Genomic DNA, 812 nt, shown 5'->3' with positions numbered 1-812 from the left:
TTTCATAAGCAGAATCCAGCCTACTAAATTCGTGTAGCAAGCCACTAATGCTATGCTAGCTGCCTTATATAGGCAAATGGTTTAGAAAGGGATTGACAAATTGGCATGCCTCCTGTTTGTTTTTTTCTCCCAACCAGAAAGGTAAGAATGATTTTTATGTTTTAGTTTTTGTTTTTTTTTTTAACTTTTAAAAATACGTTTAATATTTTTACTTTTTTCTTTTATTTGGGGGAAACGAACATTTTGTGACATGTAAAAATTATATGATGTCTAAATTTCAGTGTCACAAATAAAGTTTTATTGGAACACAACTGTGATCATTTGCCACTGCACAAGGTTGTTTCACACTGCTAATGGCAAAGACTGAATGACCCTTAATTTCTGGTTACTTTCTAGCCCTTTATAGAGAAATTTTGCAGACTCATGACTTCAGAGAACAAAATGAAGTATTCCAAACCCCATGGCTCACCAGCTGCTGATGTCCAGTTGACTCAGTGAAGCTAAACATATCCCATTCTGAGCCCCAGTGGCGGGTGAAGCTGGAGTGTTTTTGTCTCCACGTCCCAGAGAGATTTCTCTGGAAATACCAGCACCACTTCCTGTGTCCAGTGTCCATGAACCCTACTTGGCTCTCCAAAACAGTGAGGCTGTTTCAGGAGATTCCAAGTCTTTTAAAGCCCATTCTAACCCAATCCATAGTATCCAACCCGGGCTCCAATCAGGTTTCTGAAACACTTTTCCCCCATCGGATCTTTCAGCTAGAAATCTTTCTACCAAATTGCTAGAGAGAGGAAAGAATGTGGATGGGGCTT

The sequence above is a fragment of the Bison bison genome, unplaced genomic scaffold (genome assembly GCF_000754665.1).
Source record: "Bison bison bison isolate TAMUID 2011002044 unplaced genomic scaffold, Bison_UMD1.0 scf7180017863149, whole genome shotgun sequence".
NCBI lineage: Eukaryota > Metazoa > Chordata > Mammalia > Artiodactyla > Bovidae > Bison > Bison bison.
The sequence above is the reverse complement of the archived record's forward strand: the minus strand, read 5'-3'. Positions refer to the sequence as shown.